The 10,896-nt window shown below is 41.5% G+C and overlaps 1 protein-coding gene across 2 annotated transcripts in view; it reads right to left on the bottom strand.

Moving 5' to 3' along the window:
* Positions 1–3,078: 3,078 nt before the first annotated feature.
* Positions 3,079–10,896, bottom strand: part of MAP3K7CL (MAP3K7 C-terminal like) — a 96,251-nt gene continuing 88,433 nt past the window's right edge. The window contains exons 7-8 of one of the 2 annotated variants that reach the window (XR_009503120.1): positions 3,261–3,398; positions 3,079–3,171 (exon numbers count right to left, since the gene is read on the bottom strand). The gene's annotated coding sequence lies outside the window, so the exon portion shown is untranslated. The remainder of the gene's footprint in view (positions 3,172–3,260; positions 3,399–10,896) is intronic. The other variant, XR_009503121.1, reaches the window with a different exon arrangement.

The following is a 10,896-nucleotide window of genomic DNA, read 5'->3' as shown; positions in this document are numbered from 1 at the left end:
ACAAAGTCAGGAAACATAGGATAAAAAACTCACTGTCAAAAATGCGTCAGTTATATTGTCAAACAGCTTAGTCTGTATTTCTTCAATTTTCAGACCCCTTAAAAAGTATAATGATTATACTAATGCCCTGTACTTCCAGAATTTTTGGACAGTCAGTAGTGTTCTTTTAGAGTTTTTTTTTTCCATTTTAGCAATTAGGCCCATTGCTTTAAATCTAGAGCAAATCCACCTCACTTGGAAGCATCTTGAGCCTATTATTTGACAATATAACTAACATATTCTTTAAAAGTGTATCCTATATTTCCTGACTCTGTAAATACAATATAGAATGGGGACCAAAAGACAAACAGCAAAAATTTATTTGTCAAGAGATGCAGTAGATGAATAATGTAAGCTGGCTTATACAAGTGGCTAAGACCTTTTGAAAAATGCTGAATATGTAAAACTATGCTCTGATACTTTTGAACTACTTAAGCCTTAAAAAATACCAAGCTCATTTTTTTTTTAGAATGTGCTGTTTTGATGCTAGAGTTTAAGCTCCCCAAAGGTAAAGGGGTATATGTCAGTTTCATTCACTGTGAGTTCCCAGCAGTTGGAAATGTGTCTTGGCACGTAGAAAGCATTCAATAAATATTTTAAAATGAATGCTACCATAACATGGAAAAAAGATTACTTCGATTTGGCTAGTGAAACAAACAACAACTCATCTGAACATGGAGCAGTAGAGCAAAATCCCCAGCGACTCTTGTTCAAGTATGAGTTGCATAATGAGAATCTCTCTGACCTTGTAAGTTATCTAGAAATTAAATCAAATATGTCAGCTTAACAAAGACACCATGGTGAGTTATCTTGCAAATTCATCTTCTGCATGTCTAAGGAAATACAGCCCCTTTTGACAGACAGCCACAATTCATGGTTTCATGATATAATTGACATAATTGCAGCACTTAAAATAAGTTTTTCTTACTTTTGGATAGCTCTTACCATTCTCTAATGCACAGTGTATATTTTTAGAAGAGGATATAAACAGTGAAGAACAAACATCATAATTATACCAAGTATGTTCACATCATTCTTTTCTAAAGGAAAATTTCCTCATTGCAAGTAAGTTATTGTCAAATATATCTATATAATAGAAACCTAATTCTGAGAGGCTGCTACTTTCATTGGTAGGATGAAAGAAAGGCACTAAGGGAACCTAATGATTTATAAAGAAACTGAGAAAGTGGAAAATATTGGGAATTAAAATAAGACAGAAGAACCAAGCTTTGAGTTTCTATGGTATCAATAACTACCACCTTGCAGTTGGACGTGGAGACTCTCCTCCACCTGCCTGACATACTTTCTGGAAAAGCCTAGGTTGAGGTGTGAGGTATGTAGGCGGGGGCCCCAGAAAAAGATTATGAAGAAGAGTTGTGTTCATTTTGAAACAAAGCAGTGTGTAGATCATAGAAGAGCTACTGCTGGAGGCGTGGGCAGAAAACCCAGGCAACTTGACTGTGAAAATGCCAACCCAAGTGGCTGCATCTCAAGAAAGAGAATTTTATGCTAAATCAATCTCTTTGGGGCATGAAATAGAATCTTTTTTTCCCTAGCAATATATTTTTCCCAAGCATGAGTTGTAGAATCAAAGAACCATTGTTCTCATCTGAGTCTCACCACTGGCCAATGGTGGGGCGCTGGGCAAGTCTCCCTCTGGTCATCTGTTCTGCATCTCCAAATCGGAGAGAACAGTTCCTCTTCTCATGTCTGGAGGGGCCTTTGCACAGGGTCTGGCATACAGGAAACCATCAATCAGTGGTGGCTACTCTTTTTCATCTTTTGTATGAAGGGGTACGGAAATTGTTTTTCATTTCTTTTTGTATTTTCCCTTGGTATTTTAATCAAGTTCTTTTTGAAAATATTGAGCTCTATGGGAATTCCCTGGCAGTCCAGTGGTTAGGACTCTGTGCTTTCACTGCTGAGGGCGTGGGTTCAATCCCTGGTCGGGGAACTAGAATCTTGCAAGCTGTGCCGGGTGGACAAAAAAAAAAATATTGGGCTCTACCCAAAGTGCCAACGTGGAGTAAGAAAAGGTGATATTGTCATTGCTTGGATTTGAAAGAGAGTGGCAAATGCAGGGAGTCCTGGCACAGGAGCTGCAGTTCCAAGAGGTATCTCAGCATGAAAGGCAGGGGCACCAAGGAAAGAAGCTGGGGAATCTGGGACAGTTAGTCCTCTCCTTATTAACTGGTCCGTATTAGATATTCTTTTCTTTTCTGGCACTAGACTGTGTGCTCTGTTCATTTATGTGTTTAGTTACTCATTCCATTCAACACAAATGCCAGGCATTGTACTCAGTGTGGGGGAGGGGATAGATAATGGCTGGGAGCCCAAGTGAACTCTTTCAAATCCCAAGATCCAGGAGCGGAACAGACAAGGAAACTGACAAATGTAATGCTGGATGATGAAAGGAAAGGGTTTCAGGAAATGTTCCCATGCAATTCCATTTCTGATAAAAGACCACTAGTTTTGGTGCCAAAACACATGTAGATACGGTAAAATATTTTACTGATATTATGTATTACAATATTTATTGTCTTTCAAAGAGACCAATAAAAAGAAATAATTACAGAAGGGTTTATTTTACTTTATTAGCAAAGATAGTTTGCATATCCAGGAACCATTTTATTTTTTGAAAGAGAGGGAAATTCTCTGATTATTCTACACTGAAATCAGATTCTTCTCCCATTTCAAGTTTTATTATAAGAATTCATCATCATCATCATCATGAAGAACCTAGGGGCAGGACAGGAATAAAGACACAGACGTAGAGAATGGACTTTAGGACACGGGGAGAGGGAAGGATAAGCTGGGACGAAGTGAGAGAGTGGCATGGACTTATATATACTACCAAATGTCAAATAGCTAGCTAGTGGGAAGCAGCCACATAGCACAGGGAGATCAGCTCGGTGCTTTGTGACCACCTAGAGGGGTGGGATAGGGAGGGTGGGAGGGAGATGCAGAGGGAAGAGATATGGGGATATATGTATATGTATAGCTGATTCACTTTGTTATAAAGCAGAAAGTAACACACAATTGTGAAGCAATTATACTCCAATAAAGATGTTGTTTAAAAAAAAAAGAATTCATTATTGCCACAGGTCAGAAGCACCCATCCTCCAAGGAAGTCTAAAAGTGAAGAAAAATAGTTCTTAATTAATTAGTCAACCAATCAAGTAATTCATTAAAATCATACAAATTGATGCATTTATTCTTACATCTCACTTTTCTTCCATCTTCTACTTCTTGAACTCGTCTTGATGCCCAGGTCTCTGGGTATGTCAATTCCTGCATCTTCTGGCCTGGCTCCAAACCACAGTGATTTTGCAGCTGCAAGAGCACTGCTACAGAGTCAGCTAAAAGAAGAACAAAGTGGACTTTTATAAACACCTAAGCCACCAAATGAAATAAAAAGATGAAGTCAAACATATAGAAGCAGCTCACAGTATAGGAGACATGGTTTAAGGCAGGAATCGGGGAACCTCAAGGGAGTTAGTTAGAACAGAGTCAGACTTCATCTTATAAAAGGAATGCTGGTATAGGCCTTCCCTGATGGGAAAACCAAAGAGACCTTCTCTGTCTCTTTCATATGATAGCCCTCAAGGATAGGAAAGATAAATCTGGGGATCACAGGCTTCTGTAGAGAGCCTTGCCTTTCTCATGAACTTACATGTCTGGCATATCAGCCTGATGTGATGAATTACGCTATTCTTCCCCACATTGGCTCTCTTCCTTGTAGGGTGATTACACATCCCAGCCCATTTCCAGGTGACTCAAACTGCCTCTCTATAGGTGGAGTATACTTCTCCGTCATCTTACCAGGTTTGACCATACGACTTGGCTGAGCCAATGAAATGTAAGCAGAGGTGAGAGTGTGCCAGTTCCTAGCAAGCACTTTGAAGAATCACATTTTTTCAGCCAATTCTGTTTTTCTCTCTGCCACTAAAATAGCACGTCCCAACTAAGCACTGCTTTTTTGCTGGTTCCTGGAAAGAAGGGATACCTGGAGTGGAACTGTAGCCACTGATGAACCACTATCACCATGTAATGCAAGTTGGAAATGAAAATGCGTTAGTGTGAGCCCCTGGGATTTGGAGACTGTGTGTTACTGCAGCTAAACTGACTAATACATCTGATACCACAGAGTAGTAGTACAACTCCATTGGGATAAGCATCTCACCTCTAAGGGCATCCCATCCCTTAAGGGACTTGGATTTTATTCTAAAGATGAGCCAAAGGAGATTAAATAGGATTGGTTCAAGCCCTATATCATCTGTAGTCTGAAAGTACCAGGGATAAAAGAACAATGGTTGTTCCACGCTAGAAGAGCTGGGTTGCTGTAAGGTAAGTCATAGTTATCCTGACAAGTCATAATTAACTGTTACACATTTCTGGGAGTGGCCAGGAACTAGATCAATCTTGAAGGAATGGGGCATAGCACAGGTTTATATTTGCCCCACTACAACCCATTTCTTGGAATCCACAGCAAGTTAATTTGTCCTCCATTCCTGGAATCCAGAGAATAAACACACACGGTCAGGGCTATTAAAGGGCCACTAAAGAGAAACTACTTGTTTGGGCTCCCAGTTCTGCAACTGCCTTTATGGCCCCACCTCTTCTTTTTAATTTGTTTGTTTATGGGCTGTTTGACAGCTCTACTGCTAAGCCAGTGGCCTTGGGGTGCAATTCCAAATACTTTAAAACTCAAAGTTAGCATGTTGTTTTTTTTTCAAATCAATTAAAAGCATTTAAAAGTATCTGGAGCAGAAGCCAAGAGCAACCAAAGTCCTAACCATCTGGACAGGCCCACAGGGACTGACAGGGCCTGACAAACTCCATCCTGCCAGGACCAGCAGGGAGGGGAGAAGAACTGTGATTCAGAAAATGAGTTGGATGGCAGAACAGCAGGGCTAGGCAGAGGGGATCTGTTCCTAGAATGCCGCTGCCTAATCCAGGAAGGACAGACAGGGCTGGGAAGTTGACCACAGGCATAGCTGCTTCCCAACCCCTGGCAAGCTTAGCTTGGTGGAGGGGCCCAGGCCTCCTGAGAGCAGCAAGCAATGAGCTGACTGGTGCAATCAGAGACGCTATCTACCGTCTTTGGAGTGATTCTTCAGAAGATCAGTAGCAAAGAGGATTCATTCTTCGGCTACGCCCACTAGAGGGGATGACTCACCCTCCGGGACATAAAAGTCTGGAAAGGATAAGCAGAAAGAACTCAGGGAAGGCAAAGCTCGACGGAAGCAAAACAAGTATTTTCCACGGAAGTCCTATCACGGAGCAGCCACAGCCGGCAAGGACGTTAGATCCAGCTTCCTCCATCAGGCCAGTCCCCTTCCTTTACAGATGAAGAAGCTGAGCCCAGAGAGGTGAAATGACCCACCTAACACCACAGCCAGTGAGAGCATGGCAGAGGCAGGGCTGAGGGCCAACATTCCCATCTTCTGCTGAGAGCTCTTTCTGAGTCCCCGCACTGCCCTGTCTGCAATAAATATAAGGGCTTTGCAGGAACCCTTAATGTCCAATCCAGGTCAGCAATGAGAAGGTGTGACCGCCACGGGAAGGGCTTATGACTCTTGTTGCAATTGACAAGTGATCAGCCCAGGACAATCACCTTTCTACTCTAAATTTCCAAAAAGGATAAGGGGATAAGATATTGTTGTATGGATATTATCTACGTATTGTGGAGGGGAAAATCAAACCATGTGACCTCCAAACCACCGAAACTTCATATTGGAGAATCCTGCAAGTCATCCACGTTGTCAGGGGTACGGAGCCTCCCTAATGAGAATTCCATAAAGCGTAAGTAAGATACATCACCCTCCGCTGGGGCAGGGGATAGGGAAGGTAGGTGGGTGGAGAGGAAAGGGCCTAGAAGAGGAAGGAAGATGAGGGAAGTGCTTAACAAAAACATTTACTGACAAATAATGAAAACAAAGAACTTGGCTGGGGTGGGTGCTCTTAAATTAGGTTTTCACGTGAGAAACGAAGCAAAGGACTCATCTGAAATCTTTGCAGGGAGAAAAGAGAGCTGTTTTAAAACACTGGAGTGGGGCTTCCCTGATGGCGCAGTGGTTGAGACTCTGCCTGCCAATGCAGGGAACAGGGGTTCGAGCCCTGGTCTGGGAAGATCCCACATGCCGCGGAGCAACTGGGCCCGTGAGCCACAACTACTGAGCCTGCGCGTCTGGAGCCTGTGCTCCGCAACAAGAGAGGCCGCGACAGTGAGAGAACCGCGCACCGCGATGAAGAGTGGCCCCCACTTGCCGCAACTGGAGAAAGCCCTCGCACAGAAACAAAGACCCAACACAGCCATAAATAAATAAATTTTAAAAAACAAAAATACACTGGAGTGACAGAAAGATCTTAGAAATATACAGAAAAATGCACATTTCTGTAGATTTCCCTCACCCTTGCCAGTTGCCATACTTTCATTTCCTCCCAAATCAGATTCTAAACAACCATTCAGCAAAATATAATACATGACATCCTAAAGAGACAACTTCAGCTCTCAGAAGAGCAACTTAACTTCATTCTACAGTCATTTTCAGGCTTCAGTGGAAGATGCTCTTCCCTGTATCACTTGCTTGCCTTCAGACGGCACCGAATGATGAAGTTCACAGGAGGAAACACTTCTCTGGTACTTGCTGGATTCGCTTAGTCACTTCATCAAATGGCCTCTCATGGTGCCTGTTTCTGCTATGTGGGACAGACTGTAACCAGAGTTTCTCTTTGCATAAACCACACAATAACCATAACCTCAGAATAGCTTTCAGGGAGTACTGAGCTGTGACAAAACTCAAACAACAGTGTACATTAAAGGGTTTCAAAGAATCACTGAGGCATCTGAATCCTTCTGAAAGTGATTATATCACCAGGTTACCTAATAGGGACCAAAACCTGTTTGAAAATTAAGAGAGAATGAGAAAATAGATAGGCAATGTGATACCATGTAACTCGGGCTTTTCCTCTGCAAAGAAAGCTAAAGCAGACACAAGAGGGCACTTGAGCCCATACTCATTTTAGAAGCAAATTCTTTGTAATTCCCTCCATTCTCCTAGTCCCCTCACCTCAGGTCGCCACCCGCCACCCTGAACCTGTTCCTTAAAGGAACTAAAACCCACCTACAAAAGGGAAAATATTCAGTGGATTGATTTTAAGCTCCACACAACAATGCATCACATCTTAGAGCAATACTGATGCTAGGATTGATATTAAAACAGAAATTTAGTCTTTGTCCAGAGTAGTAACTTTATAGCCAACTCTTGATCACAAGGCATGATGGGGTCACAGAGATAGCATGGCTCACACTCAATCCAGAAGCCTTTTCTAGTTTCAAAATCACCCTCCCCAAGAAGGGTGAGCAAGGCTGGTGTGAGAGAAACCAAATTGGTCAGTTGGAGTTTCATTTCCCTCCATTCAAGAAGTCATGATGAAATGCCACAAAAGTAACTGCTTTAAAAACCACCTAGATTCCCCAGGTTATTTTAGATTACCTCATGGGAAAGAGCAAAATATATGTGTGCTTGTTCATACACACACAAAAAACTTTAACAAACGTTAAAGTACAGATTTTTATAGGCTACATTATCTGATCCTAATTAATAAAATTATAAGTAAATAATAAAAAGGTGATCGAAAATATCTTAATTACCTGGGCTTTAAGAAATAACCTCCAAACTAATCCTAGGTTCGTTTTCTTCCCACTAGTTAAGACCTCAGGTAGGGTATACAATGTGAGCTGAATTGGGTCCTCCTCAAAATCCGTATGTGGGAATCCTCTCCACTAGTGCCTCAGAATGTGACTGTTTTTGAAGAAAAAGTCTGTAAAGAGATGATTAAGGTAAAATGAGTTTGTTAGTGTAAGTCCTAATCCAATATGACTGATGTCCTTATAACAAGAGGAGATTAGGACACAAACCCACACAGAGGAAAGACCACATGAAGACGCAGGAAGAAGACAGCCTACTACAAGCCAAGAAGAAAGGCCCTAGGAAATACCCACACTGCCAACACCTTGATCTCAGACTTTTAGCCTCCAGAACTGTGAGGAAATAAATTTCTATTGTTTAAGCTAGCTAGTCTTGGGAATTCCCTGGCAGTTCAGTGGTTAGGACTCAGCGTTTTCACTGTCAAGGGCCTGGGTTCAGTTCCTGGTCGGGGAATTAAGATCCCCCAAGCTGTGAGGCATGGACAAAAAAAAAAAGCTAGCTAGTCTTTGCACTTTGTTAGGGCAGCCCTAGCAAACTAATACAGTATATTAACTCTTTCACAGTTTACATACATACCCCAATGCATACATTAGTAAGTCCAAAATTCAACATTAAGAAGTCACTTAAGGGCTTCCCTGGTGGCACAGTGGTTGAGAATCTGCCTGCTAATGCAGGGGACACGGGTTCGAGCCCTGGTCTGGGAAGATCCCACATGCCGTGGAGCGGCTGGGCCCGTGAGCCACAACTACTGAGCCTGCGCGTCTGGAGCCTGTGCCCCGCAACGGGAGGGGCCGCGATAGTGAAAGGCCCGCGCATCGCGATGAAGAGCGGTCCCCGCACCGCGATGAAGAGTGGCCCCCACTTGCCGCAACTGGAGAAAGCCCTCGCACGAACCGAAGACCCAGCACAGCCAAAAATAAATAAAAATAAAAGTAGCTATAAAAAAAAAATTAAAAAAAAAAAAAAAAAGAAGTCACTTAAAAACTAAATACAATCTCTCACATTTAATGTTTTGTTAATGTGCACAATTCACTGGAACCGTGTCTGAATAACTGAAATTATGACAAGGTCAGCCTGGAAATTTAGGCTATAAATCCTTAACACTTTATCCAACTAGGTTACTATCATCTCCATTTTAAAGATGTGAAAAATGAAGCCTTAAAAGGCTAATCAACCTGTTCATGTTGTGCAACTGGAAAAGGGAAGGGCTGGTATTTGAACCTAGGTAGCCAGAGTCAGAAGTTGTGTTTTTGGGACTTCCCTGGTGGCACAGTGGTTAAGAATCAGCCTGCCAATGCAGGGGACACGGGTTCAAGCTCTGGTCCAGGATGATCCCACATGCCGCGGAGCAACTAAGCCCGTGCGCCACAACTACTGAGCCTGCACGCCTAGAGCCCACGAGCCACAACTACTGAGCCTGCGTGCCACAACTACTGAAGCCCACGTGCCTAGGGCCTGTGTTCTGCAACAAGAGAAGCCACCACAATGAGAAGCCTGCACACGGAAACGAAGTGTAGCCCCGCTCGCCACAACTAGAAAAAGCCCACACGCAACAAAAAAGACCCAATGCAGCCAAAAGTTAATTAATTAAAAAAAAAAAAAAAAAAAAAAGGAAGTTGTGCTCTAAACCACTGTGGGACACTACCTCCCCAAGCAGGGAGAAAAGAGACTGTGATAAATTCTGAGCTTTAATGGCTGACAGAAAGGCTGTATCACTGGCAGAAACAGAGAATATCCCAAAGTTTTGTTTTGAGGAAAAAGCTAATGAGTTGAATGTTAGCTCTGCTAACTCCCACAGGGACCCCGAACAAAGAGCTGGGAGGAAAATAATGGGGCTCCCATTATTTCTCCACTCTCCCAAGTGGAGAAAAGGGAACCCTCCTACACTGTTGGTGGGAATGTAAATTGGTGTAACCACTATGGAGAACAGTATGGAGGTTCCTTAATAAACTAAAAATAGAGCTACCATATGATCCAGCAATCCCACTCTTTGGTATATATCCAGAAAAGATAAAAACTCTAATTTGAAAATGTATATGCACCCCAATGTTCATAGCAACACTATTTACAATAGCCAAGACATGGAAGCAACCTAAATGTCTATCAACAGATGAATGGATAAGGAAGATGTGGTACATATATACAATGGAATATTATTCAGCCATAAAAAAGAACAAAATAATGTCATTTGCAGCAGCATGGATGGACCTAGAGGTTATCATATTGATTGAAATAAGCCATACAGAGAAAGACAAATATTATATGATGTCATTTATATGTGGAATCTAAAAAGTAATACAAATGAATCTGTATACAAAACAGAAACAGACTCACAGACACAGAAAACAAATTTGTGGTTATCAAAGGAGAAAAAGGGGACAGGGATAAATTAGGAGTATGGGATTAACAGATACACACCACTATATATAAAATAGATAAATGACAAGGATTTACTGTATAGCACAGGGACCAATATTCAATACATTTTAATAACATAATGGAAAAGAATCAGAAAAATATATATACATATATATATAAAACTGAATCACTTTGCTGTACACTTGAAATTGTAAATCAACTATACTTCAATAAAAAAATAATAATGGGGTTCCTTCACAGAAGCCGTGGAAGTAGATAAGACCTCGAAGAAGATCATGAAGAGACAGGAGAATGACAAGGACTTCATCTGAGTAGGGCCACAGTTAAGGTGAGAATGAAAAAGAGGCATCTGGGAAGAAGCCAGAGAGGGAGAGCAGAACCAGGGATCAAGGGTAAAATAATGTTAAGAATACGGTGGTAAATACATTAAATAGCAAACCAATGATTTGTGTCGTTAGCAAATTGAAATGTGCTACATTAAACTATTATGACGGCAGGCAATAGATTGGACTCAACTTTCTAATACTGAGTTATTTGGGTTGCTATATGATAAAAAAAAAACTAGCATATTTTAAAACAGTTGTCAGTGTTCTCTTAAGTATGAAAAAATGTAAAATACATAGAAAGAGAAACATACTATTGGCCTTGCAAGTAATCACAATGATCTGAATATGAAAGAATGCTGTAAAATCACTTTTTAAGTTCAGAAAAATATTTAAGGGGTAAAATATCCAACAGAAAGATAGTTACATTTTGACAAGAG

The sequence above is a fragment of the Balaenoptera ricei genome, chromosome 4, assembly GCF_028023285.1.
Source record: "Balaenoptera ricei isolate mBalRic1 chromosome 4, mBalRic1.hap2, whole genome shotgun sequence".
In the NCBI taxonomy this organism is placed as follows: domain Eukaryota; kingdom Metazoa; phylum Chordata; class Mammalia; order Artiodactyla; family Balaenopteridae; genus Balaenoptera; species Balaenoptera ricei.
Note: the sequence above shows the minus strand (reverse complement) of the source record. Positions and strands in the feature narration are given on the sequence as shown.